Source organism: Anomaloglossus baeobatrachus, unplaced genomic scaffold (genome assembly GCF_048569485.1).
Source record: "Anomaloglossus baeobatrachus isolate aAnoBae1 unplaced genomic scaffold, aAnoBae1.hap1 Scaffold_404, whole genome shotgun sequence".
Lineage (NCBI taxonomy): Eukaryota > Metazoa > Chordata > Amphibia > Anura > Aromobatidae > Anomaloglossus > Anomaloglossus baeobatrachus.
In genome coordinates, this window is record NW_027443376.1 from 205,101 (window position 1) to 231,182 (window position 26,082).

The window sequence follows — 26,082 nt, forward strand, 5'->3', positions numbered from 1 at the left end:
ACAGTGCACAACATGAAGAGACGGAACACTGGCGGCTTGTCACAATGCCCCCCGATGACATCACAATAGCGCTGCTGCCTAGAAAACAAGCTGCGCAGAAGAAGTTGTTCTTTGGGTGGGAGGGTGGGCTAGTGGAAGGAGGGGGCAATCTCTTTTTTTCCCGGGTGGTAGGGGGATGACAGGAGAAGGGAAGCGGGTGGTGAGAAAGGTACAGAGGGCAGGGTTTGGGGGCTGGGAAGGAAAGGGAAAAGATTAGGGTTTGGGGATGATGAAAGGGCTTTCTACGGGTAAGGATGGCAAAGGGTGGCAGTGACGGAAAGTCAGGCAACCTGTCCTGTCCGTCTTTTTGTATCGTGAATTGGAAAGACTGCAAGGGGGAGGGGAGTTGCTTGCGCCCTAAAGGAGGAGTTATTCAGATTCATTGCAGTGGGCGGCGGCTGCAAAACGCACCATTCTTCTTGTTTTTGCTCTGCAAAGCAGCCTTTTCAAGGGTTGGCTTGGGTGACAAAATGTCTTGTGTAGGCGTGGGTTTGTCTCCCTCTCGCTCTCTCTCCCTAAGATGTGTCCGGCATAGGCCAGGGTGCCACTCGAGGCCCAAACCAATTCTGGTTATCGCTTCTCGGCCTTTTGGCTAAGATCAAGTGTAGTATCTGTTCTTATCAGTTTAATATCTGATACGTCCCCTATCTGGGGACCATATATTAAATGGATTTTTAGAACAGGGAGATGGAAAAAGAGCTTGCTCTGTCCACTCCACGCATTGACCTGGTATTGCAGTACCTCCAGGAACGGTGCACCCCTTCTTAACCCAGTTTCCAAAAGCAGAACTCGATTCACCTGATTCATATTAGCCCGATTAGCGAATTGAAATGAATTTTTATCTAACACACTTTTTACTTGCTTTATTCATCCAAATAGCAAACTCATCACCACTCAACTTCACCAACTCTGCTATGTCCCGTGCAGTATCTTGTTGTCAGTCTAATCTAGATCATGTGTAATTGAATGGAATAGATCCCTTTTGGACAAAGTGGAGTCAGATGCTGCAGTGACCACAGGTGTGAGAGGATCTACAATTGGCATCTGGTGTTATCTCTCTGCTTCCACTCCAAATAAAGTTACCTGTTGTTACCTGAACGTCAAATACTAAGAATGGGCGGCCTATGAAAGAATTAGTACTTTCATTAAGTATACTAAACCGGCTAATTGGGAATAGACAAACTGTAAAAAGCCCTCTGAGAAAGCCCCTCTCTAACCTTTGTTAGTAAGCTTTTCTGTAGCCTGCCTGTTGATGTATTTTCGGTTTGAACAGTGCACAACATGAAGAGACGGAACACTGGCGGCTTGTCACAATGCCCCCCGATGACATCACAATAGCGCTGCTGCCTAGAAAACAAGCTGCGCAGAAGAAGTTGTTCTTTGGGTGGGAGGGTGGGCTAGTGGAAGGAGGGGGCAATCTCTTTTTTTCCCGGGTGGTAGGGGGATGACAGGAGAAGGGAAGCGGGTGGTGAGAAAGGTACAGAGGGCAGGGTTTGGGGGCTGGGAAGGAAAGGGAAAAGATTAGGGTTTGGGGATGATGAAAGGGCTTTCTACGGGTAAGGATGGCAAAGGGTGGCAGTGACGGAAAGTCAGGCAACCTGTCCTGTCCGTCTTTTTGTATCGTGAATTGGAAAGACTGCAAGGGGGAGGGGAGTTGCTTGCGCCCTAAAGGAGGAGTTATTCAGATTCATTGCAGTGGGCGGCGGCTGCAAAACGCACCATTCTTCTTGTTTTTGCTCTGCAAAGCAGCCTTTTCAAGGGTTGGCTTGGGTGACAAAATGTCTTGTGTAGGCGTGGGTTTGTCTCCCTCTCGCTCTCTCTCCCTAAGATGTGTCCGGCATAGGCCAGGGTGCCACTCGAGGCCCAAACCAATTCTGGTTATCGCTTCTCGGCCTTTTGGCTAAGATCAAGTGTAGTATCTGTTCTTATCAGTTTAATATCTGATACGTCCCCTATCTGGGGACCATATATTAAATGGATTTTTAGAACAGGGAGATGGAAAAAGAGCTTGCTCTGTCCACTCCACGCATTGACCTGGTATTGCAGTACCTCCAGGAACGGTGCACCCCTTCTTAACCCAGTTTCCAAAAGCAGAACTCGATTCACCTGATTCATATTAGCCCGATTAGCGAATTGAAATGAATTTTTATCTAACACACTTTTTACTTGCTTTATTCATCCAAATAGCAAACTCATCACCACTCAACTTCACCAACTCTGCTATGTCCCGTGCAGTATCTTGTTGTCAGTCTAATCTAGATCATGTGTAATTGAATGGAATAGATCCCTTTTGGACAAAGTGGAGTCAGATGCTGCAGTGACCACAGGTGTGAGAGGATCTACAATTGGCATCTGGTGTTATCTCTCTGCTTCCACTCCAAATAAAGTTACCTGTTGTTACCTGAACGTCAAATACTAAGAATGGGCGGCCTATGAAAGAATTAGTACTTTCATTAAGTATACTAAACCGGCTAATTGGGAATAGACAAACTGTAAAAAGCCCTCTGAGAAAGCCCCTCTCTAACCTTTGTTAGTAAGCTTTTCTGTAGCCTGCCTGTTGATGTATTTTCGGTTTGAACAGTGCACAACATGAAGAGACGGAACACTGGCGGCTTGTCACAATGCCCCCCGATGACATCACAATAGCGCTGCTGCCTAGAAAACAAGCTGCGCAGAAGAAGTTGTTCTTTGGGTGGGAGGGTGGGCTAGTGGAAGGAGGGGGCAATCTCTTTTTTTCCCGGGTGGTAGGGGGATGACAGGAGAAGGGAAGCGGGTGGTGAGAAAGGTACAGAGGGCAGGGTTTGGGGGCTGGGAAGGAAAGGGAAAAGATTAGGGTTTGGGGATGATGAAAGGGCTTTCTACGGGTAAGGATGGCAAAGGGTGGCAGTGACGGAAAGTCAGGCAACCTGTCCTGTCCGTCTTTTTGTATCGTGAATTGGAAAGACTGCAAGGGGGAGGGGAGTTGCTTGCGCCCTAAAGGAGGAGTTATTCAGATTCATTGCAGTGGGCGGCGGCTGCAAAACGCACCATTCTTCTTGTTTTTGCTCTGCAAAGCAGCCTTTTCAAGGGTTGGCTTGGGTGACAAAATGTCTTGTGTAGGCGTGGGTTTGTCTCCCTCTCGCTCTCTCTCCCTAAGATGTGTCCGGCATAGGCCAGGGTGCCACTCGAGGCCCAAACCAATTCTGGTTATCGCTTCTCGGCCTTTTGGCTAAGATCAAGTGTAGTATCTGTTCTTATCAGTTTAATATCTGATACGTCCCCTATCTGGGGACCATATATTAAATGGATTTTTAGAACAGGGAGATGGAAAAAGAGCTTGCTCTGTCCACTCCACGCATTGACCTGGTATTGCAGTACCTCCAGGAACGGTGCACCCCTTCTTAACCCAGTTTCCAAAAGCAGAACTCGATTCACCTGATTCATATTAGCCCGATTAGCGAATTGAAATGAATTTTTATCTAACACACTTTTTACTTGCTTTATTCATCCAAATAGCAAACTCATCACCACTCAACTTCACCAACTCTGCTATGTCCCGTGCAGTATCTTGTTGTCAGTCTAATCTAGATCATGTGTAATTGAATGGAATAGATCCCTTTTGGACAAAGTGGAGTCAGATGCTGCAGTGACCACAGGTGTGAGAGGATCTACAATTGGCATCTGGTGTTATCTCTCTGCTTCCACTCCAAATAAAGTTACCTGTTGTTACCTGAACGTCAAATACTAAGAATGGGCGGCCTATGAAAGAATTAGTACTTTCATTAAGTATACTAAACCGGCTAATTGGGAATAGACAAACTGTAAAAAGCCCTCTGAGAAAGCCCCTCTCTAACCTTTGTTAGTAAGCTTTTCTGTAGCCTGCCTGTTGATGTATTTTCGGTTTGAACAGTGCACAACATGAAGAGACGGAACACTGGCGGCTTGTCACAATGCCCCCCGATGACATCACAATAGCGCTGCTGCCTAGAAAACAAGCTGCGCAGAAGAAGTTGTTCTTTGGGTGGGAGGGTGGGCTAGTGGAAGGAGGGGGCAATCTCTTTTTTTCCCGGGTGGTAGGGGGATGACAGGAGAAGGGAAGCGGGTGGTGAGAAAGGTACAGAGGGCAGGGTTTGGGGGCTGGGAAGGAAAGGGAAAAGATTAGGGTTTGGGGATGATGAAAGGGCTTTCTACGGGTAAGGATGGCAAAGGGTGGCAGTGACGGAAAGTCAGGCAACCTGTCCTGTCCGTCTTTTTGTATCGTGAATTGGAAAGACTGCAAGGGGGAGGGGAGTTGCTTGCGCCCTAAAGGAGGAGTTATTCAGATTCATTGCAGTGGGCGGCGGCTGCAAAACGCACCATTCTTCTTGTTTTTGCTCTGCAAAGCAGCCTTTTCAAGGGTTGGCTTGGGTGACAAAATGTCTTGTGTAGGCGTGGGTTTGTCTCCCTCTCGCTCTCTCTCCCTAAGATGTGTCCGGCATAGGCCAGGGTGCCACTCGAGGCCCAAACCAATTCTGGTTATCGCTTCTCGGCCTTTTGGCTAAGATCAAGTGTAGTATCTGTTCTTATCAGTTTAATATCTGATACGTCCCCTATCTGGGGACCATATATTAAATGGATTTTTAGAACAGGGAGATGGAAAAAGAGCTTGCTCTGTCCACTCCACGCATTGACCTGGTATTGCAGTACCTCCAGGAACGGTGCACCCCTTCTTAACCCAGTTTCCAAAAGCAGAACTCGATTCACCTGATTCATATTAGCCCGATTAGCGAATTGAAATGAATTTTTATCTAACACACTTTTTACTTGCTTTATTCATCCAAATAGCAAACTCATCACCACTCAACTTCACCAACTCTGCTATGTCCCGTGCAGTATCTTGTTGTCAGTCTAATCTAGATCATGTGTAATTGAATGGAATAGATCCCTTTTGGACAAAGTGGAGTCAGATGCTGCAGTGACCACAGGTGTGAGAGGATCTACAATTGGCATCTGGTGTTATCTCTCTGCTTCCACTCCAAATAAAGTTACCTGTTGTTACCTGAACGTCAAATACTAAGAATGGGCGGCCTATGAAAGAATTAGTACTTTCATTAAGTATACTAAACCGGCTAATTGGGAATAGACAAACTGTAAAAAGCCCTCTGAGAAAGCCCCTCTCTAACCTTTGTTAGTAAGCTTTTCTGTAGCCTGCCTGTTGATGTATTTTCGGTTTGAACAGTGCACAACATGAAGAGACGGAACACTGGCGGCTTGTCACAATGCCCCCCGATGACATCACAATAGCGCTGCTGCCTAGAAAACAAGCTGCGCAGAAGAAGTTGTTCTTTGGGTGGGAGGGTGGGCTAGTGGAAGGAGGGGGCAATCTCTTTTTTTCCCGGGTGGTAGGGGGATGACAGGAGAAGGGAAGCGGGTGGTGAGAAAGGTACAGAGGGCAGGGTTTGGGGGCTGGGAAGGAAAGGGAAAAGATTAGGGTTTGGGGATGATGAAAGGGCTTTCTACGGGTAAGGATGGCAAAGGGTGGCAGTGACGGAAAGTCAGGCAACCTGTCCTGTCCGTCTTTTTGTATCGTGAATTGGAAAGACTGCAAGGGGGAGGGGAGTTGCTTGCGCCCTAAAGGAGGAGTTATTCAGATTCATTGCAGTGGGCGGCGGCTGCAAAACGCACCATTCTTCTTGTTTTTGCTCTGCAAAGCAGCCTTTTCAAGGGTTGGCTTGGGTGACAAAATGTCTTGTGTAGGCGTGGGTTTGTCTCCCTCTCGCTCTCTCTCCCTAAGATGTGTCCGGCATAGGCCAGGGTGCCACTCGAGGCCCAAACCAATTCTGGTTATCGCTTCTCGGCCTTTTGGCTAAGATCAAGTGTAGTATCTGTTCTTATCAGTTTAATATCTGATACGTCCCCTATCTGGGGACCATATATTAAATGGATTTTTAGAACAGGGAGATGGAAAAAGAGCTTGCTCTGTCCACTCCACGCATTGACCTGGTATTGCAGTACCTCCAGGAACGGTGCACCCCTTCTTAACCCAGTTTCCAAAAGCAGAACTCGATTCACCTGATTCATATTAGCCCGATTAGCGAATTGAAATGAATTTTTATCTAACACACTTTTTACTTGCTTTATTCATCCAAATAGCAAACTCATCACCACTCAACTTCACCAACTCTGCTATGTCCCGTGCAGTATCTTGTTGTCAGTCTAATCTAGATCATGTGTAATTGAATGGAATAGATCCCTTTTGGACAAAGTGGAGTCAGATGCTGCAGTGACCACAGGTGTGAGAGGATCTACAATTGGCATCTGGTGTTATCTCTCTGCTTCCACTCCAAATAAAGTTACCTGTTGTTACCTGAACGTCAAATACTAAGAATGGGCGGCCTATGAAAGAATTAGTACTTTCATTAAGTATACTAAACCGGCTAATTGGGAATAGACAAACTGTAAAAAGCCCTCTGAGAAAGCCCCTCTCTAACCTTTGTTAGTAAGCTTTTCTGTAGCCTGCCTGTTGATGTATTTTCGGTTTGAACAGTGCACAACATGAAGAGACGGAACACTGGCGGCTTGTCACAATGCCCCCCGATGACATCACAATAGCGCTGCTGCCTAGAAAACAAGCTGCGCAGAAGAAGTTGTTCTTTGGGTGGGAGGGTGGGCTAGTGGAAGGAGGGGGCAATCTCTTTTTTTCCCGGGTGGTAGGGGGATGACAGGAGAAGGGAAGCGGGTGGTGAGAAAGGTACAGAGGGCAGGGTTTGGGGGCTGGGAAGGAAAGGGAAAAGATTAGGGTTTGGGGATGATGAAAGGGCTTTCTACGGGTAAGGATGGCAAAGGGTGGCAGTGACGGAAAGTCAGGCAACCTGTCCTGTCCGTCTTTTTGTATCGTGAATTGGAAAGACTGCAAGGGGGAGGGGAGTTGCTTGCGCCCTAAAGGAGGAGTTATTCAGATTCATTGCAGTGGGCGGCGGCTGCAAAACGCACCATTCTTCTTGTTTTTGCTCTGCAAAGCAGACTTTTCAAGGGTTGGCTTGGGTGACAAAATGTCTTGTGTAGGCGTGGGTTTGTCTCCCTCTCGCTCTCTCTCCCTAAGATGTGTCCGGCATAGGCCAGGGTGCCACTCGAGGCCCAAACCAATTCTGGTTATCGCTTCTCGGCCTTTTGGCTAAGATCAAGTGTAGTATCTGTTCTTATCAGTTTAATATCTGATACGTCCCCTATCTGGGGACCATATATTAAATGGATTTTTAGAACAGGGAGATGGAAAAAGAGCTTGCTCTGTCCACTCCACGCATTGACCTGGTATTGCAGTACCTCCAGGAACGGTGCACCCCTTCTTAACCCAGTTTCCAAAAGCAGAACTCGATTCACCTGATTCATATTAGCCCGATTAGCGAATTGAAATGAATTTTTATCTAACACACTTTTTACTTGCTTTATTCATCCAAATAGCAAACTCATCACCACTCAACTTCACCAACTCTGCTATGTCCCGTGCAGTATCTTGTTGTCAGTCTAATCTAGATCATGTGTAATTGAATGGAATAGATCCCTTTTGGACAAAGTGGAGTCAGATGCTGCAGTGACCACAGGTGTGAGAGGATCTACAATTGGCATCTGGTGTTATCTCTCTGCTTCCACTCCAAATAAAGTTACCTGTTGTTACCTGAACGTCAAATACTAAGAATGGGCGGCCTATGAAAGAATTAGTACTTTCATTAAGTATACTAAACCGGCTAATTGGGAATAGACAAACTGTAAAAAGCCCTCTGAGAAAGCCCCTCTCTAACCTTTGTTAGTAAGCTTTTCTGTAGCCTGCCTGTTGATGTATTTTCGGTTTGAACAGTGCACAACATGAAGAGACGGAACACTGGCGGCTTGTCACAATGCCCCCCGATGACATCACAATAGCGCTGCTGCCTAGAAAACAAGCTGCGCAGAAGAAGTTGTTCTTTGGGTGGGAGGGTGGGCTAGTGGAAGGAGGGGGCAATCTCTTTTTTTCCCGGGTGGTAGGGGGATGACAGGAGAAGGGAAGCGGGTGGTGAGAAAGGTACAGAGGGCAGGGTTTGGGGGCTGGGAAGGAAAGGGAAAAGATTAGGGTTTGGGGATGATGAAAGGGCTTTCTACGGGTAAGGATGGCAAAGGGTGGCAGTGACGGAAAGTCAGGCAACCTGTCCTGTCCGTCTTTTTGTATCGTGAATTGGAAAGACTGCAAGGGGGAGGGGAGTTGCTTGCGCCCTAAAGGAGGAGTTATTCAGATTCATTGCAGTGGGCGGCGGCTGCAAAACGCACCATTCTTCTTGTTTTTGCTCTGCAAAGCAGCCTTTTCAAGGGTTGGCTTGGGTGACAAAATGTCTTGTGTAGGCGTGGGTTTGTCTCCCTCTCGCTCTCTCTCCCTAAGATGTGTCCGGCATAGGCCAGGGTGCCACTCGAGGCCCAAACCAATTCTGGTTATCGCTTCTCGGCCTTTTGGCTAAGATCAAGTGTAGTATCTGTTCTTATCAGTTTAATATCTGATACGTCCCCTATCTGGGGACCATATATTAAATGGATTTTTAGAACAGGGAGATGGAAAAAGAGCTTGCTCTGTCCACTCCACGCATTGACCTGGTATTGCAGTACCTCCAGGAACGGTGCACCCCTTCTTAACCCAGTTTCCAAAAGCAGAACTCGATTCACCTGATTCATATTAGCCCGATTAGCGAATTGAAATGAATTTTTATCTAACACACTTTTTACTTGCTTTATTCATCCAAATAGCAAACTCATCACCACTCAACTTCACCAACTCTGCTATGTCCCGTGCAGTATCTTGTTGTCAGTCTAATCTAGATCATGTGTACTTGAATGGAATAGATCCCTTTTGGACAAAGTGGAGTCAGATGCTGCAGTGACCACAGGTGTGAGAGGATCTACAATTGGCATCTGGTGTTATCTCTCTGCTTCCACTCCAAATAAAGTTACCTGTTGTTACCTGAACGTCAAATACTAAGAATGGGCGGCCTATGAAAGAATTAGTACTTTCATTAAGTATACTAAACCGGCTAATTGGGAATAGACAAACTGTAAAAAGCCCTCTGAGAAAGCCCCTCTCTAACCTTTGTTAGTAAGCTTTTCTGTAGCCTGCCTGTTGATGTATTTTCGGTTTGAACAGTGCACAACATGAAGAGACGGAACACTGGCGGCTTGTCACAATGCCCCCCGATGACATCACAATAGCGCTGCTGCCTAGAAAACAAGCTGCGCAGAAGAAGTTGTTCTTTGGGTGGGAGGGTGGGCTAGTGGAAGGAGGGGGCAATCTCTTTTTTTCCCGGGTGGTAGGGGGATGACAGGAGAAGGGAAGCGGGTGGTGAGAAAGGTACAGAGGGCAGGGTTTGGGGGCTGGGAAGGAAAGGGAAAAGATTAGGGTTTGGGGATGATGAAAGGGCTTTCTACGGGTAAGGATGGCAAAGGGTGGCAGTGACGGAAAGTCAGGCAACCTGTCCTGTCCGTCTTTTTGTATCGTGAATTGGAAAGACTGCAAGGGGGAGGGGAGTTGCTTGCGCCCTAAAGGAGGAGTTATTCAGATTCATTGCAGTGGGCGGCGGCTGCAAAACGCACCATTCTTCTTGTTTTTGCTCTGCAAAGCAGCCTTTTCAAGGGTTGGCTTGGGTGACAAAATGTCTTGTGTAGGCGTGGGTTTGTCTCCCTCTCGCTCTCTCTCCCTAAGATGTGTCCGGCATAGGCCAGGGTGCCACTCGAGGCCCAAACCAATTCTGGTTATCGCTTCTCGGCCTTTTGGCTAAGATCAAGTGTAGTATCTGTTCTTATCAGTTTAATATCTGATACGTCCCCTATCTGGGGACCATATATTAAATGGATTTTTAGAACAGGGAGATGGAAAAAGAGCTTGCTCTGTCCACTCCACGCATTGACCTGGTATTGCAGTACCTCCAGGAACGGTGCACCCCTTCTTAACCCAGTTTCCAAAAGCAGAACTCGATTCACCTGATTCATATTAGCCCGATTAGCGAATTGAAATGAATTTTTATCTAACACACTTTTTACTTGCTTTATTCATCCAAATAGCAAACTCATCACCACTCAACTTCACCAACTCTGCTATGTCCCGTGCAGTATCTTGTTGTCAGTCTAATCTAGATCATGTGTAATTGAATGGAATAGATCCCTTTTGGACAAAGTGGAGTCAGATGCTGCAGTGACCACAGGTGTGAGAGGATCTACAATTGGCATCTGGTGTTATCTCTCTGCTTCCACTCCAAATAAAGTTACCTGTTGTTACCTGAACGTCAAATACTAAGAATGGGCGGCCTATGAAAGAATTAGTACTTTCATTAAGTATACTAAACCGGCTAATTGGGAATAGACAAACTGTAAAAAGCCCTCTGAGAAAGCCCCTCTCTAACCTTTGTTAGTAAGCTTTTCTGTAGCCTGCCTGTTGATGTATTTTCGGTTTGAACAGTGCACAACATGAAGAGACGGAACACTGGCGGCTTGTCACAATGCCCCCCGATGACATCACAATAGCGCTGCTGCCTAGAAAACAAGCTGCGCAGAAGAAGTTGTTCTTTGGGTGGGAGGGTGGGCTAGTGGAAGGAGGGGGCAATCTCTTTTTTTCCCGGGTGGTAGGGGGATGACAGGAGAAGGGAAGCGGGTGGTGAGAAAGGTACAGAGGGCAGGGTTTGGGGGCTGGGAAGGAAAGGGAAAAGATTAGGGTTTGGGGATGATGAAAGGGCTTTCTACGGGTAAGGATGGCAAAGGGTGGCAGTGACGGAAAGTCAGGCAACCTGTCCTGTCCGTCTTTTTGTATCGTGAATTGGAAAGACTGCAAAGGGGAGGGGAGTTGCTTGCGCCCTAAAGGAGGAGTTATTCAGATTCATTGCAGTGGGCGGCGGCTGCAAAACGCACCATTCTTCTTGTTTTTGCTCTGCAAAGCAGCCTTTTCAAGGGTTGGCTTGGGTGACAAAATGTCTTGTGTAGGCGTGGGTTTGTCTCCCTCTCGCTCTCTCTCCCTAAGATGTGTCCGGCATAGGCCAGGGTGCCACTCGAGGCCCAAACCAATTCTGGTTATCGCTTCTCGGCCTTTTGGCTAAGATCAAGTGTAGTATCTGTTCTTATCAGTTTAATATCTGATACGTCCCCTATCTGGGGACCATATATTAAATGGATTTTTAGAACAGGGAGATGGAAAAAGAGCTTGCTCTGTCCACTCCACGCATTGACCTGGTATTGCAGTACCTCCAGGAACGGTGCACCCCTTCTTAACCCAGTTTCCAAAAGCAGAACTCGATTCACCTGATTCATATTAGCCCGATTAGCGAATTGAAATGAATTTTTATCTAACACACTTTTTACTTGCTTTATTCATCCAAATAGCAAACTCATCACCACTCAACTTCACCAACTCTGCTATGTCCCGTGCAGTATCTTGTTGTCAGTCTAATCTAGATCATGTGTAATTGAATGGAATAGATCCCTTTTGGACAAAGTGGAGTCAGATGCTGCAGTGACCACAGGTGTGAGAGGATCTACAATTGGCATCTGGTGTTATCTCTCTGCTTCCACTCCAAATAAAGTTACCTGTTGTTACCTGAACGTCAAATACTAAGAATGGGCGGCCTATGAAAGAATTAGTACTTTCATTAAGTATACTAAACCGGCTAATTGGGAATAGACAAACTGTAAAAAGCCCTCTGAGAAAGCCCCTCTCTAACCTTTGTTAGTAAGCTTTTCTGTAGCCTGCCTGTTGATGTATTTTCGGTTTGAACAGTGCACAACATGAAGAGACGGAACACTGGCGGCTTGTCACAATGCCCCCCGATGACATCACAATAGCGCTGCTGCCTAGAAAACAAGCTGCGCAGAAGAAGTTGTTCTTTGGGTGGGAGGGTGGGCTAGTGGAAGGAGGGGGCAATCTCTTTTTTTCCCGGGTGGTAGGGGGATGACAGGAGAAGGGAAGCGGGTGGTGAGAAAGGTACAGAGGGCAGGGTTTGGGGGCTGGGAAGGAAAGGGAAAAGATTAGGGTTTGGGGATGATGAAAGGGCTTTCTACGGGTAAGGATGGCAAAGGGTGGCAGTGACGGAAAGTCAGGCAACCTGTCCTGTCCGTCTTTTTGTATCGTGAATTGGAAAGACTGCAAGGGGGAGGGGAGTTGCTTGCGCCCTAAAGGAGGAGTTATTCAGATTCATTGCAGTGGGCGGCGGCTGCAAAACGCACCATTCTTCTTGTTTTTGCTCTGCAAATCAGCCTTTTCAAGGGTTGGCTTGGGTGACAAAATGTCTTGTGTAGGCGTGGGTTTGTCTCCCTCTCGCTCTCTCTCCCTAAGATGTGTCCGGCATAGGCCAGGGTGCCACTCGAGGCCCAAACCAATTCTGGTTATCGCTTCTCGGCCTTTTGGCTAAGATCAAGTGTAGTATCTGTTCTTATCAGTTTAATATCTGATACGTCCCCTATCTGGGGACCATATATTAAATGGATTTTTAGAACAGGGAGATGGAAAAAGAGCTTGCTCTGTCCACTCCACGCATTGACCTGGTATTGCAGTACCTCCAGGAACGGTGCACCCCTTCTTAACCCAGTTTCCAAAAGCAGAACTCGATTCACCTGATTCATATTAGCCCGATTAGCGAATTGAAATGAATTTTTATCTAACACACTTTTTACTTGCTTTATTCATCCAAATAGCAAACTCATCACCACTCAACTTCACCAACTCTGCTATGTCCCGTGCAGTATCTTGTTGTCAGTCTAATCTAGATCATGTGTAATTGAATGGAATAGATCCCTTTTGGACAAAGTGGAGTCAGATGCTGCAGTGACCACAGGTGTGAGAGGATCTACAATTGGCATCTGGTGTTATCTCTCTGCTTCCACTCCAAATAAAGTTACCTGTTGTTACCTGAACGTCAAATACTAAGAATGGGCGGCCTATGAAAGAATTAGTACTTTCATTAAGTATACTAAACCGGCTAATTGGGAATAGACAAACTGTAAAAAGCCCTCTGAGAAAGCCCCTCTCTAACCTTTGTTAGTAAGCTTTTCTGTAGCCTGCCTGTTGATGTATTTTCGGTTTGAACAGTGCACAACATGAAGAGACGGAACACTGGCGGCTTGTCACAATGCCCCCCGATGACATCACAATAGCGCTGCTGCCTAGAAAACAAGCTGCGCAGAAGAAGTTGTTCTTTGGGTGGGAGGGTGGGCTAGTGGAAGGAGGGGGCAATCTCTTTTTTTCCCGGGTGGTAGGGGGATGACAGGAGAAGGGAAGCGGGTGGTGAGAAAGGTACAGAGGGCAGGGTTTGGGGGCTGGGAAGGAAAGGGAAAAGATTAGGGTTTGGGGATGATGAAAGGGCTTTCTACGGGTAAGGATGGCAAAGGGTGGCAGTGACGGAAAGTCAGGCAACCTGTCCTGTCCGTCTTTTTGTATCGTGAATTGGAAAGACTGCAAGGGGGAGGGGAGTTGCTTGCGCCCTAAAGGAGGAGTTATTCAGATTCATTGCAGTGGGCGGCGGCTGCAAAACGCACCATTCTTCTTGTTTTTGCTCTGCAAAGCAGCCTTTTCAAGGGTTGGCTTGGGTGACAAAATGTCTTGTGTAGGCGTGGGTTTGTCTCCCTCTCGCTCTCTCTCCCTAAGATGTGTCCGGCATAGGCCAGGGTGCCACTCGAGGCCCAAACCAATTCTGGTTATCGCTTCTCGGCCTTTTGGCTAAGATCAAGTGTAGTATCTGTTCTTATCAGTTTAATATCTGATACGTCCCCTATCTGGGGACCATATATTAAATGGATTTTTAGAACAGGGAGATGGAAAAAGAGCTTGCTCTGTCCACTCCACGCATTGACCTGGTATTGCAGTACCTCCAGGAACGGTGCACCCCTTCTTAACCCAGTTTCCAAAAGCAGAACTCGATTCACCTGATTCATATTAGCCCGATTAGCGAATTGAAATGAATTTTTATCTAACACACTTTTTACTTGCTTTATTCATCCAAATAGCAAACTCATCACCACTCAACTTCACCAACTCTGCTATGTCCCGTGCAGTATCTTGTTGTCAGTCTAATCTAGATCATGTGTAATTGAATGGAATAGATCCCTTTTGGACAAAGTGGAGTCAGATGCTGCAGTGACCACAGGTGTGAGAGGATCTACAATTGGCATCTGGTGTTATCTCTCTGCTTCCACTCCAAATAAAGTTACCTATTGTTACCTGAACGTCAAATACTAAGAATGGGCGGCCTATGAAAGAATTAGTACTTTCATTAAGTATACTAAACCGGCTAATTGGGAATAGACAAACTGTAAAAAGCCCTCTGAGAAAGCCCCTCTCTAACCTTTGTTAGTAAGCTTTTCTGTAGCCTGCCTGTTGATGTATTTTCGGTTTGAACAGTGCACAACATGAAGAGACGGAACACTGGCGGCTTGTCACAATGCCCCCCGATGACATCACAATAGCGCTGCTGCCTAGAAAACAAGCTGCGCAGAAGAAGTTGTTCTTTGGGTGGGAGGGTGGGCTAGTGGAAGGAGGGGGCAATCTCTTTTTTTCCCGGGTGGTAGGGGGATGACAGGAGAAGGGAAGCGGGTGGTGAGAAAGGTACAGAGGGCAGGGTTTGGGGGCTGGGAAGGAAAGGGAAAAGATTAGGGTTTGGGGATGATGAAAGGGCTTTCTACGGGTAAGGATGGCAAAGGGTGGCAGTGACGGAAAGTCAGGCAACCTGTCCTGTCCGTCTTTTTGTATCGTGAATTGGAAAGACTGCAAGGGGGAGGGGAGTTGCTTGCGCCCTAAAGGAGGAGTTATTCAGATTCATTGCAGTGGGCGGCGGCTGCAAAACGCACCATTCTTCTTGTTTTTGCTCTGCAAAGCAGCCTTTTCAAGGGTTGGCTTGGGTGACAAAATGTCTTGTGTAGGCGTGGGTTTGTCTCCCTCTCGCTCTCTCTCCCTAAGATGTGTCCGGCATAGGCCAGGGTGCCACTCGAGGCCCAAACCAATTCTGGTTATCGCTTCTCGGCCTTTTGGCTAAGATCAAGTGTAGTATCTGTTCTTATCAGTTTAATATCTGATACGTCCCCTATCTGGGGACCATATATTAAATGGATTTTTAGAACAGGGAGATGGAAAAAGAGCTTGCTCTGTCCACTCCACGCATTGACCTGGTATTGCAGTACCTCCAGGAACGGTGCACCCCTTCTTAACCCAGTTTCCAAAAGCAGAACTCGATTCACCTGATTCATATTAGCCCGATTAGCGAATTGAAATGAATTTTTATCTAACACACTTTTTACTTGCTTTATTCATCCAAATAGCAAACTCATCACCACTCAACTTCACCAACTCTGCTATGTCCCGTGCAGTATCTTGTTGTCAGTCTAATCTAGATCATGTGTAATTGAATGGAATAGATCCCTTTTGGACAAAGTGGAGTCAGATGCTGCAGTGACCACAGGTGTGAGAGGATCTACAATTGGCATCTGGTGTTATCTCTCTGATTCCACTCCAAATAAAGTTACCTGTTGTTACCTGAACGTCAAATACTAAGAATGGGCGGCCTATGAAAGAATTAGTACTTTCATTAAGTATACTAAACCGGCTAATTGGGAATAGACAAACTGTAAAAAGCCCTCTGAGAAAGCCCCTCTCTAACCTTTGTTAGTAAGCTTTTCTGTAGCCTGCCTGTTGATGTATTTTCGGTTTGAACAGTGCACAACATGAAGAGACGGAACACTGGCGGCTTGTCACAATGCCCCCCGATGACATCACAATAGCGCTGCTGCCTAGAAAACAAGCTGCGCAGAAGAAGTTGTTCTTTAGGTGGGAGGGTGGGCTAGTGGAAGGAGGGGGCAATCTCTTTTTTTCCCGGGTGGTAGGGGGATGACAGGAGAAGGGAAGCGGGTGGTGAGAAAGGTACAGAGGGCAGGGTTTGGGGGCTGGGAAGGAAAGGGAAAAGATTAGGGTTTGGGGATGATGAAAGGGCTTTCTACGGGTAAGGATGGCAAAGGGTGGCAGTGACGGAAAGTCAGGCAACCTGTCCTGTCCGTCTTTTTGTATCGTGAATTGGAAAGACTGCAAGGGGGAGGGGAGTTGCTTGCGCCCTAAAGGAGGAGTTATTCAGATTCATTGCAGTGGGCGGCGGCTGCAAAACGCACCATTCTTCTTGTTTTTGCTCTGCAAAGCAGCCTTTTCAAGGGTTGGCTTGGGTGACAAAATGTCTTGTGTAGGCGTGGGTTTGTCTCCCTCTCGCTCTCTCTCCCTAAGATGTGTCCGGCATAGGCCAGGGTGCCACTCGAGGCCCAAACCAATTCTGGTTATCGCTTCTCGGCCTTTTGGCTAAGATCAAGTGTAGTATCTGTTCTTATCAGTTTAATATCTGATACGTCCCCTATCTGGGGACCATATATTAAATGGATTTTTAGAACAGGGAGATGGAAAAAGAGCTTGCTCTGTCCACTCCACGCATTGACCTGGTATTGCAGTACCTCCAGGAACGGTGCACCCCTTCTTAACCCAGTTTCCAAAAGCAGAACTCGATTCACCTGATTCATATTAGCCCGATTAGCGAATTGAAATGAATTTTTATCTAACACACTTTTTACTTGCTTTATTCATCCAAATAGCAAACTCATCACCACTCAACTTCACCAACTCTGCTATGTCCCGTGCAGTATCTTGTTGTCAGTCTAATCTAGATCATGTGTAATTGAATGGAATAGATCCCTTTTGGACAAAGTGGAGTCAGATGCTGCAGTGACCACAGGTGTGAGAGGATCTACAATTGGCATCTGGTGTTATCTCTCTGCTTCCACTCCAAATAAAGTTACCTGTTGTTACCTGAACGTCAAATACTAAGAATGGGCGGCCTATGAAAGAATTAGTACTTTCATTAAGTATACTAAACCGGCTAATTGGGAATAGACAAACTGTAAAAAGCCCTCTGAGAAAGCCCCTCTCTAACCTTTGTTAGTAAGCTTTTCTGTAGCCTGCCTGTTGATGTATTTTCGGTTTGAACAGTACACAACATGAAGAGACGGAACACTGGCGGCTTGTCACAATGCCCCCCGATGACATCACAATAGCGCTGCTGCCTAGAAAACAAGCTGCGCAGAAGAAGTTGTTCTTTGGGTGGGAGGGTGGGCTAGTGGAAGGAGGGGGCAATCTCTTTTTTTCCCGGGTGGTAGGGGGATGACAGGAGAAGGGAAGCGGGTGGTGAGAAAGGTACAGAGGGCAGGGTTTGGGGGCTGGGAAGGAAAGGGAAAAGATTAGGGTTTGGGGATGATGAAAGGGCTTTCTACGGGTAAGGATGGCAAAGGGTGGCAGTGACGGAAAGTCAGGCAACCTGTCCTGTCCGTCTTTTTGTATCGTGAATTGGAAAGACTGCAAGGGGGAGGGGAGTTGCTTGCGCCCTAAAGGAGGAGTTATTCAGATTCATTGCAGTGGGCGGCGGCTGCAAAACGCACCATTCTTCTTGTTTTTGCTCTGCAAAGCAGCCTTTTCAAGGGTTGGCTTGGGTGACAAAATGTCTTGTGTAGGCGTGGGTTTGTCTCCCTCTCGCTCTCTCTCCCTAAGATGTGTCCGGCATAGGCCAGGGTGCCACTCGAGGCCCAAACCAATTCTGGTTATCGCTTCTCGGCCTTTTGGCTAAGATCAAGTGTAGTATCTGTTCTTATCAGTTTAATATCTGATACGTCCCCTATCTGGGGACCATATATTAAATGGATTTTTAGAACAGGGAGATGGAAAAAGAGCTTGCTCTGTCCACTCCACGCATTGACCTGGTATTGCAGTACCTCCAGGAACGGTGCACCCCTTCTTAACCCAGTTTCCAAAAGCAGAACTCGATTCACCTGATTCATATTAGCCCGATTAGCGAATTGAAATGAATTTTTATCTAACACACTTTTTACTTGCTTTATTCATCCAAATAGCAAACTCATCACCACTCAACTTCACCAACTCTGCTATGTCCCGTGCAGTATCTTGTTGTCAGTATAATCTAGATCATGTGTAATTGAATGGAATAGATCCCTTTTGGACAAAGTGGAGTCAGATGCTGCAGTGACCACAGGTGTGAGAGGATCTACAATTGGCATCTGGTGTTATCTCTCTGCTTCCACTCCAAATAAAGTTACCTGTTGTTACCTGAACGTCAAATACTATGAATGGGCGGCCTATGAAAGAATTAGTACTTTCATTAAGTATACTAAACCGGCTAATTGGGAATAGACAAACTGTAAAAAGCCCTCTGAGAAAGCCCCTCTCTAACCTTTGTTAGTAAGCTTTTCTGTAGCCTGCCTGTTGATGTATTTTCGGTTTGAACAGTGCACAACATGAAGAGACGGAACACTGGCGGCTTGTCACAATGCCCCCCGATGACATCACAATAGCGCTGCTGCCTAGAAAACAAGCTGCGCAGAAGAAGTTGTTCTTTGGGTGGGAGGGTGGGCTAGTGGAAGGAGGGGGCAATCTCTTTTTTTCCCGGGTGGTAGGGGGATGACAGGAGAAGGGAAGCGGGTGGTGAGAAAGGTACAGAGGGCAGGGTTTGGGGGCTGGGAAGGAAAGGGAAAAGATTAGGGTTTGGGGATGATGAAAGGGCTTTCTACGGGTAAGGATGGCAAAGGGTGGCAGTGACGGAAAGTCAGGCAACCTGTCCTGTCCGTCTTTTTGTATCGTGAATTGGAAAGACTGCAAGGGGGAGGGGAGTTGCTTGCGCCCTAAAGGAGGAGTTATTCAGATTCATTGCAGTGGGCGGCGGCTGCAAAACGCACCATTCTTCTTGTTTTTGCTCTGCAAAGCAGCCTTTTCAAGGGTTGGCTTGGGTGACAAAATGTCTTGTGTAGGCGTGGGTTTGTCTCCCTCTCGCTCTCTCTCCCTAAGATGTGTCCGGCATAGGCCAGGGTGCCACTCGAGGCCCAAACCAATTCTGGTTATCGCTTCTCGGCCTTTTGGCTAAGATCAAGTGTAGTATCTGTTCTTATCAGTTTAATATCTGATACGTCCCCTATCTGGGGACCATATATTAAATGGATTTTTAGAACAGGGAGATGGAAAAAGAGCTTGCTCTGTCCACTCCACGCATTGACCTGGTATTGCAGTACCTCCAGGAACGGTGCACCCCTTCTTAACCCAGTTTCCAAAAGCAGAACTCGATTCACCTGATTCATATTAGCCCGATTAGCGAATTGAAATGAATTTTTATCTAACACACTTTTTACTTGCTTTATTCATCCAAATAGCAAACTCATCACCACTCAACTTCACCAACTCTGCTATGTCCCGTGCAGTATCTTGTTGTCAGTCTAATCTAGATCATGTGTAATTGAATGGAATAGATCCCTTTTGGACAAAGTGGAGTCAGATGCTGCAGTGACCACAGGTGTGAGAGGATCTACAATTGGCATCTGGTGTTATCTCTCTGCTTCCACTCCAAATAAAGTTACCTGTTGTTACCTGAACGTCAAATACTAAGAATGGGCGGCCTATGAAAGAATTAGTACTTTCATTAAGTATACTAAACCGGCTAATTGGGAATAGACAAACTGTAAAAAGCCCTCTGAGAAAGCCCCTCTCTAACCTTTGTTAGTAAGCTTTTCTGTAGCCTGCCTGTTGATGTATTTTCGGTTTGAACAGTGCACAACATGAAGAGACGGAACACTGGCGGCTTGTCACAATGCCCCCCGATGACATCACAATAGCGCTGCTGCCTAGAAAACAAGCTGCGCAGAAGAAGTTGTTCTTTGGGTGGGAGGGTGGGCTAGTGGAAGGAGGGGGCAATCTCTTTTTTTCCCGGGTGGTAGGGGGATGACAGGAGAAGGGAAGCGGGTGGTGAGAAAGGTACAGAGGGCAGGGTTTGGGGGCTGGGAAGGAAAGGGAAAAGATTAGGGTTTGGGGATGATGAAAGGGCTTTCTACGGGTAAGGATGGCAAAGGGTGGCAGTGACGGAAAGTCAGGCAACCTGTCCTGTCCGTCTTTTTGTATCGTGAATTGGAAAGACTGCAAGGGGGAGGGGAGTTGCTTGCGCCCTAAAGGAGGAGTTATTCAGATTCATTGCAGTGGGCGGCGGCTGCAAAACGCACCATTCTTCTTGTTTTTGCTCTGCAAAGCAGCCTTTTCAAGGGTTGGCTTGGGTGACAAAATGTCTTGTGTAGGCGTGGGTTTGTCTCCCTCTCGCTCTCTCTCCCTAAGATGTGTCCGGCATAGGCCAGGGTGCCACTCGAGGCCCAAACCAATTCTGGTTATCGCTTCTCGGCCTTTTGGCTAAGATCAAGTGTAGTATCTGTTCTTATCAGTTTAATATCTGATACGTCCCCTATCTGGGGACCATATATTAAATGGATTTTTAGAACAGGGAGATGGAAAAAGAGCTTGCTCTGTCCACTCCACGCATTGACCTGGTATTGCAGTACCTCCAGGAACGGTGCACCCCTTCTTAACCCAGTTTCCAAAAGCAGAACTCGATTCACCTGATTCATATTAGCCCGATTAGCGAATTGAAATGAATTTTTATCTAACACACTTTTTACTTGCTTTATTCATCCAAATAGCAAACTCATCACCACTCAACTTCACCAACTCTGCTATGTCCCGTGCAGTATCTTGTTGTCAGTCTAATCTAGATCATGTGTAATTGAATGGAATAGATCCCTTTTGGACAAAGTGGAGTCAGATGCTGCAGTGACCACAGGTGTGAGAGGATCTACAATTGGCATCTGGTGTTATCTCTCTGCTTCCACTCCAAATAAAGTTACCTGTTGTTACCTGAACGTCAAATACTAAGAATGGGCGGCCTATGAAAGAATTAGTACTTTCATTAAGTATACTAAACCGGCTAATTGGGAATAGACAAACTGTAAAAAGCCCTCTGAGAAAGCCCCTCTCTAACCTTTGTTAGTAAGCTTTTCTGTAGCCTGCCTGTTGATGTATTTTCGGTTTGAACAGTGCACAACATGAAGAGACGGAACACTGGCGGCTTGTCACAATGCCCCCCGATGACATCACAATAGCGCTGCTGCCTAGAAAACAAGCTGCGCAGAAGAAGTTGTTCTTTGGGTGGGAGGGTGGGCTAGTGGAAGGAGGGGGCAATCTCTTTTTTTCCCGGGTGGTAGGGGGATGACAGGAGAAGGGAAGCGGGTGGTGAGAAAGGTACAGAGGGCAGGGTTTGGGGGCTGGGAAGGAAAGGGAAAAGATTAGGGTTTGGGGATGATGAAAGGGCTTTCTACGGGTAAGGATGGCAAAGGGTGGCAGTGACGGAAAGTCAGGCAACCTGTCCTGTCCGTCTTTTTGTATCGTGAATTGGAAAGACTGCAAGGGGGAGGGGAGTTGCTTGCGCCCTAAAGGAGGAGTTATTCAGATTCATTGCAGTGGGCGGCGGCTGCAAAACGCACCATTCTTCTTGTTTTTGCTCTGCAAAGCAGCCTTTTCAAGGGTTGGCTTGGGTGACAAAATGTCTTGTGTAGGCGTGGGTTTGTCTCCCTCTCGCTCTCTCTCCCTAAGATGTGTCCGGCATAGGCCAGGGTGCCACTCGAGGCCCAAACCAATTCTGGTTATCGCTTCTCGGCCTTTTGGCTAAGATCAAGTGTAGTATCTGTTCTTATCAGTTTAATATCTGATACGTCCCCTATCTGGGGACCATATATTAAATGGATTTTTAGAACAGGGAGATGGAAAAAGAGCTTGCTCTGTCCACTCCACGCATTGACCTGGTATTGCAGTACCTCCAGGAACGGTGCACCCCTTCTTAACCCAGTTTCCAAAAGCAGAACTCGATTCACCTGATTCATATTAGCCCGATTAGCGAATTGAAATGAATTTTTATCTAATACACTTTTTACTTGCTTTATTCATCCAAATAGCAAACTCATCACCACTCAACTTCACCAACTCTGCTATGTCCCGTGCAGTATCTTGTTGTCAGTCTAATCTAGATCATGTGTAATTGAATGGAATAGATCCCTTTTGGACAAAGTGGAGTCAGATGCTGCAGTGACCACAGGTGTGAGAGGATCTACAATTGGCATCTGGTGTTATCTCTCTGCTTCCACTCCAAATAAAGTTACCTGTTGTTACCTGAACGTCAAATACTAAGAATGGGCGGCCTATGAAAGAATTAGTACTTTCATTAAGTATACTAAACCGGCTAATTGGGAATAGACAAACTGTAAAAAGCCCTCTGAGAAAGCCCCTCTCTAACCTTTGTTAGTAAGCTTTTCTGTAGCCTGCCTGTTGATGTATTTTCGGTTTGAACAGTGCACAACATGAAGAGACGGAACACTGGCGGCTTGTCACAATGCCCCCCGATGACATCACAATAGCGCTGCTGCCTAGAAAACAAGCTGCGCAGAAGAAGTTGTTCTTTGGGTGGGAGGGTGGGCTAGTGGAAGGAGGGGGCAATCTCTTTTTTTCCCGGATGGTAGGGGGATGACAGGAGAAGGGAAGCGGGTGGTGAGAAAGGTACAGAGGGCAGGGTTTGGGGGCTGGGAAGGAAAGGGAAAAGATTAGGGTTTGGGGATGATGAAAGGGCTTTCTACGGGTAAGGATGGCAAAGGGTGGCAGTGACGGAAAGTCAGGCAACCTGTCCTGTCCGTCTTTTTGTATCGTGAATTGGAAAGACTGCAAGGGGGAGGGGAGTTGCTTGCGCCCTAAAGGAGGAGTTATTCAGATTCATTGCAGTGGGCGGCGGCTGCAAAACGCACCATTCTTCTTGTTTTTGCTCTGCAAAGCAGCCTTTTCAAGGGTTGGCTTGGGTGACAAAATGTCTTGTGTAGGCGTGGGTTTGTCTCCCTCTCGCTCTCTCTCCCTAAGATGTGTCCGGCATAGGCCAGGGTGCCACTCGAGGCCCAAACCAATTCTGGTTATCGCTTCTCGGCCTTTTGGCTAAGATCAAGTGTAGTATCTGTTCTTATCAGTTTAATATCTGATACGTCCCCTATCTGGGGACCATATATTAAATGGATTTTTAGAACAGGGAGATGGAAAAAGAGCTTGCTCTGTCCACTCCACGCATTGACCTGGTATTGCAGTACCTCCAGGAACGGTGCACCCCTTCTTAACCCAGTTTCCAAAAGCAGAACTCGATTCACCTGATTCATATTAGCCCGATTAGCGAATTGAAATGAATTTTTATCTAACACACTTTTTACTTGCTTTATTCATCCAAATAGCAAACTCATCACCACTCAACTTCACCAACTCTGCTATGTCCCGTGCAGTATCTTGTTGTCAGTCTAATCTAGATCATGTGTAATTGAATGGAATAGATCCCTTTTGGACAAAGTGGAGTCAGATGCTGCAGTGACCACAGGTGTGAGAGGATCTACAATTGGCATCTGGTGTTATCTCTCTGCTTCCACTCCAAATAAAGTTACCTGTTGTTACCTGAACGTCAAATACTAAGAATGGGCGGCCTATGAAAGAATTAGTACTTTCATTAAGTATACTAAACCGGCTAATTGGGAATAGACAAACTGTAAAAAGCCCTCTGAGAAAGCCCCTCTCTAACCTTTGTTAGTAAGCTTTTCTGTAGCCTGCCTGTTGATGTATTTTCGGTTTGAACAGTGCACAACATGAAGAGACGGAACACTGGCGGCTTGTCACAATGCCCCCCGATGACATCACAATAGCGCTGCTGCCTAGAAAACAAGCTGCGCAGAAGAAGTTGTTCTTTGGGTGGGAGGGTGGGCTAGTGGAAGGAGGGGGCAATCTCTTTTTTTCCCGGGTGGTAGGGGGATGACAGGAGAAGGGAAGCGGGTGGTGAGAAAGGTACAGAGGGCAGGGTTTGGGGGCTGGGAAGGAAAGGGAAAAGATTAGGGTTTGGGGATGATGAAAGGGCTTTCTACGGGTAAGGATGGCAAAGGGTGGCAGTGACGGAAAGTCAGGCAACCTGTCCTGTCCGTCTTTTTGTATCGTGAATTGGAAAGACTGCAAGGGGGAGGGGAGTTGCTTGCGCCCTAAAGGAGGAGTTATTCAGATTCATTGCAGTGGGCGGCGGCTGCAAAACGCACCATTCTTCTTGTTTTTGCTCTGCAAAGCAGCCTTTTCAAGGGTTGGCTTGGGTGACAAAATGTCTTGTGTAGGCGTGGGTTTGTCTCCCTCTCGCTCTCTCTCCCTAAGATGTGTCCGGCATAGGCCAGGGTGCCACTCGAGGCCCAAACCAATTCTGGTTATCGCTTCTCGGCCTTTTGGCTAAGATCAAGTGTAGTATCTGTTCTTATCAGTTTAATATCTGATACGTCCCCTATCTGGGGACCATATATTAAATGGATTTTTAGAACAGGGAGATGGAAAAAGAGCTTGCTCTGTCCACTCCACGCATTGACCTGGTATTGCAGTACCTCCAGGAACGGTGCACCCCTTCTTAACCCAGTTTCCAAAAGCAGAACTCGATTCACCTGATTCATATTAGCCCGATTAGCGAATTGAAATGAATTTTTATCTAACACACTTTTTACTTGCTTTATTCATCCAAATAGCAAACTCATCACCACTCAACTTCACCAACTCTGCTATGTCCCGTGCAGTATCTTGTTGTCAGTCTAATCTAGATCATGTGTAATTGAATGGAATAGATCCCTTTTGGACAAAGTGGAGTCAGATGCTGCAGTGACCACAGGTGTGAGAGGATCTACAATTGGCATCTGGTGTTATCTCTCTGCTTCCACTCCAAATAAAGTTACCTGTTGTTACCTGAACGTCAAATACTAAGAATGGGCGGCCTATGAAAGAATTAGTACTTTCATTAAGTATACTAAACCGGCTAATTGGGAATAGACAAACTGTAAAAAGCCCTCTGAGAAAGCCCCTCTCTAACCTTTGTTAGTAAGCTTTTCTGTAGCCTGCCTGTTGATGTATTTTCGGTTTGAACAGTGCACAACATGAAGAGACGGAACACTGGCGGCTTGTCACAATGCCCCCCGATGACATCACAATAGCGCTGCTGCCTAGAAAACAAGCTGCGCAGAAGAAGTTGTTCTTTGGGTGGGAGGGTGGGCTAGTGGAAGGAGGGGGCAATCTCTTTTTTTCCCGGGTGGTAGGGGGATGACAGGAGAAGGGAAGCGGGTGGTGAGAAAGGTACAGAGGGCAGGGTTTGGGGGCTGGGAAGGAAAGGGAAAAGATTAGGGTTTGGGGATGATGAAAGGGCTTTCTACGGGTAAGGATGGCAAAGGGTGGCAGTGACGGAAAGTCAGGCAACCTGTCCTGTCCGTCTTTTTGTATCGTGAATTGGAAAGACTGCAAGGGGGAGGGGAGTTGCTTGCGCCCTAAAGGAGGAGTTATTCAGATTCATTGCAGTGGGCGGCGGCTGCAAAACGCACCATTCTTCTTGTTTTTGCTCTGCAAAGCAGCCTTTTCAAGGGTTGGCTTGGGTGACAAAATGTCTTGTGTAGGCGTGGGTTTGTCTCCCTCTCGCTCTCTCTCCCTAAGATGTGTCCGGCATAGGCCAGGGTGCCACTCGAGGCCCAAACCAATTCTGGTTATCGCTTCTCGGCCTTTTGGCTAAGATCAAGTGTAGTATCTGTTCTTATCAGTTTAATATCTGATACGTCCCCTATCTGGGGACCATATATTAAATGGATTTTTAGAACAGGGAGATGGAAAAAGAGCTTGCTCTGTCCACTCCACGCATTGACCTGGTATTGCAGTACCTCCAGGAACGGTGCACCCCTTCTTAACCCAGTTTCCAAAAGCAGAACTCGATTCACCTGATTCATATTAGCCCGATTAGCGAATTGAAATGAATTTTTATCTAACACACTTTTTACTTGCTTTATTCATCCAAATAGCAAACTCATCACCACTCAACTTCACCAACTCTGCTATGTCCCGTGCAGTATCTTGTTGTCAGTCTAATCTAGATCATGTGTAATTGAATGGAATAGATCCCTTTTGGACAAAGTGGAGTCAGATGCTGCAGTGACCACAGGTGTGAGAGGATCTACAATTGGCATCTGGTGTTATCTCTCTGCTTCCACTCCAAATAAAGTTACCTGTTGTTACCTGAACGTCAAATACTAAGAATGGGCGGCCTATGAAAGAATTAGTACTTTCATTAAGTATACTAAACCGGCTAATTGGGAATAGACAAACTGTAAAAA

General features: G+C 46.7%; 20 non-coding genes across 20 annotated transcripts; all 20 read left to right on the forward strand.

The window, feature by feature from the left end:
- The first annotated feature begins 611 nt into the window (after nucleotides 1-611).
- Nucleotides 612-802, forward strand: LOC142276900 (U2 spliceosomal RNA). The gene has a single exon (XR_012740286.1). It is a non-coding gene; the product is annotated as a U2 spliceosomal RNA (small nuclear RNA).
- A 1,117-nt stretch (nucleotides 803-1,919) lies between these two features.
- On the forward strand, nucleotides 1,920-2,110 carry LOC142276902 (U2 spliceosomal RNA). Its single transcript, XR_012740287.1, has one exon. It is a non-coding gene; the product is annotated as a U2 spliceosomal RNA (small nuclear RNA).
- A 1,117-nt stretch (nucleotides 2,111-3,227) lies between these two features.
- Nucleotides 3,228-3,418, forward strand: LOC142276903 (U2 spliceosomal RNA). The gene has a single exon (XR_012740288.1). It is a non-coding gene; the product is annotated as a U2 spliceosomal RNA (small nuclear RNA).
- Nucleotides 3,419-4,535: 1,117 nt separating this feature from the next.
- Nucleotides 4,536-4,726, forward strand: LOC142276904 (U2 spliceosomal RNA). The gene has a single exon (XR_012740289.1). It is a non-coding gene; the product is annotated as a U2 spliceosomal RNA (small nuclear RNA).
- A 1,117-nt stretch (nucleotides 4,727-5,843) lies between these two features.
- On the forward strand, nucleotides 5,844-6,034 carry LOC142276905 (U2 spliceosomal RNA). Its single transcript, XR_012740290.1, has one exon. It is a non-coding gene; the product is annotated as a U2 spliceosomal RNA (small nuclear RNA).
- Nucleotides 6,035-7,151: 1,117 nt separating this feature from the next.
- On the forward strand, nucleotides 7,152-7,342 carry LOC142276906 (U2 spliceosomal RNA). The gene has a single exon (XR_012740291.1). It is a non-coding gene; the product is annotated as a U2 spliceosomal RNA (small nuclear RNA).
- A 1,117-nt stretch (nucleotides 7,343-8,459) lies between these two features.
- Nucleotides 8,460-8,650, forward strand: LOC142276907 (U2 spliceosomal RNA). Its single transcript, XR_012740292.1, has one exon. It is a non-coding gene; the product is annotated as a U2 spliceosomal RNA (small nuclear RNA).
- Nucleotides 8,651-9,767: 1,117 nt separating this feature from the next.
- LOC142276909 (U2 spliceosomal RNA) lies at nucleotides 9,768-9,958 on the forward strand. Its single transcript, XR_012740294.1, has one exon. It is a non-coding gene; the product is annotated as a U2 spliceosomal RNA (small nuclear RNA).
- A 1,117-nt stretch (nucleotides 9,959-11,075) lies between these two features.
- On the forward strand, nucleotides 11,076-11,266 carry LOC142276910 (U2 spliceosomal RNA). Its single transcript, XR_012740295.1, has one exon. It is a non-coding gene; the product is annotated as a U2 spliceosomal RNA (small nuclear RNA).
- A 1,117-nt stretch (nucleotides 11,267-12,383) lies between these two features.
- On the forward strand, nucleotides 12,384-12,574 carry LOC142276911 (U2 spliceosomal RNA). Its single transcript, XR_012740296.1, has one exon. It is a non-coding gene; the product is annotated as a U2 spliceosomal RNA (small nuclear RNA).
- A 1,117-nt stretch (nucleotides 12,575-13,691) lies between these two features.
- Nucleotides 13,692-13,882, forward strand: LOC142276913 (U2 spliceosomal RNA). Its single transcript, XR_012740297.1, has one exon. It is a non-coding gene; the product is annotated as a U2 spliceosomal RNA (small nuclear RNA).
- A 1,117-nt stretch (nucleotides 13,883-14,999) lies between these two features.
- On the forward strand, nucleotides 15,000-15,190 carry LOC142276914 (U2 spliceosomal RNA). Its single transcript, XR_012740298.1, has one exon. It is a non-coding gene; the product is annotated as a U2 spliceosomal RNA (small nuclear RNA).
- Nucleotides 15,191-16,307: 1,117 nt separating this feature from the next.
- LOC142276915 (U2 spliceosomal RNA) lies at nucleotides 16,308-16,498 on the forward strand. Its single transcript, XR_012740299.1, has one exon. It is a non-coding gene; the product is annotated as a U2 spliceosomal RNA (small nuclear RNA).
- A 1,117-nt stretch (nucleotides 16,499-17,615) lies between these two features.
- Nucleotides 17,616-17,806, forward strand: LOC142276916 (U2 spliceosomal RNA). Its single transcript, XR_012740300.1, has one exon. It is a non-coding gene; the product is annotated as a U2 spliceosomal RNA (small nuclear RNA).
- Nucleotides 17,807-18,923: 1,117 nt separating this feature from the next.
- Nucleotides 18,924-19,114, forward strand: LOC142276917 (U2 spliceosomal RNA). Its single transcript, XR_012740301.1, has one exon. It is a non-coding gene; the product is annotated as a U2 spliceosomal RNA (small nuclear RNA).
- A 1,117-nt stretch (nucleotides 19,115-20,231) lies between these two features.
- On the forward strand, nucleotides 20,232-20,422 carry LOC142276918 (U2 spliceosomal RNA). The gene has a single exon (XR_012740302.1). It is a non-coding gene; the product is annotated as a U2 spliceosomal RNA (small nuclear RNA).
- Nucleotides 20,423-21,539: 1,117 nt separating this feature from the next.
- Nucleotides 21,540-21,730, forward strand: LOC142276919 (U2 spliceosomal RNA). The gene has a single exon (XR_012740303.1). It is a non-coding gene; the product is annotated as a U2 spliceosomal RNA (small nuclear RNA).
- Nucleotides 21,731-22,847: 1,117 nt separating this feature from the next.
- LOC142276921 (U2 spliceosomal RNA) lies at nucleotides 22,848-23,038 on the forward strand. The gene has a single exon (XR_012740305.1). It is a non-coding gene; the product is annotated as a U2 spliceosomal RNA (small nuclear RNA).
- A 1,117-nt stretch (nucleotides 23,039-24,155) lies between these two features.
- LOC142276922 (U2 spliceosomal RNA) lies at nucleotides 24,156-24,346 on the forward strand. Its single transcript, XR_012740306.1, has one exon. It is a non-coding gene; the product is annotated as a U2 spliceosomal RNA (small nuclear RNA).
- A 1,117-nt stretch (nucleotides 24,347-25,463) lies between these two features.
- Nucleotides 25,464-25,654, forward strand: LOC142276924 (U2 spliceosomal RNA). The gene has a single exon (XR_012740307.1). It is a non-coding gene; the product is annotated as a U2 spliceosomal RNA (small nuclear RNA).
- Nucleotides 25,655-26,082: the final 428 nt, after the last annotated feature.